This window comes from Peromyscus maniculatus, chromosome 21 (assembly GCF_049852395.1).
Source record: "Peromyscus maniculatus bairdii isolate BWxNUB_F1_BW_parent chromosome 21, HU_Pman_BW_mat_3.1, whole genome shotgun sequence".
In the NCBI taxonomy this organism is placed as follows: domain Eukaryota; kingdom Metazoa; phylum Chordata; class Mammalia; order Rodentia; family Cricetidae; genus Peromyscus; species Peromyscus maniculatus.
The window spans coordinates 37,633,425-37,633,630 of NC_134872.1; positions in this window are offsets into that span (position 1 = coordinate 37,633,425).

The window sequence follows — 206 nt, forward strand, 5'->3', positions numbered from 1 at the left end:
GTGGATTTTGTTTGCTTTCTCAGAGGTGTTTTCCGGCGCCTTGCTGTTGGTGCATCTGTCTAATTTCTCCTCGGGAGGGTAGGTGGGGGCCAATGGGGACCAGGGGGCCTGAGATGATGGCTGTGCTCTGCCTCCTCCAAGCTTCCTGCGACGCGGACGCGCGCGCAAGCACGGCGGCGGCCGGGCGCGCGCGCGAGGCGGCGACG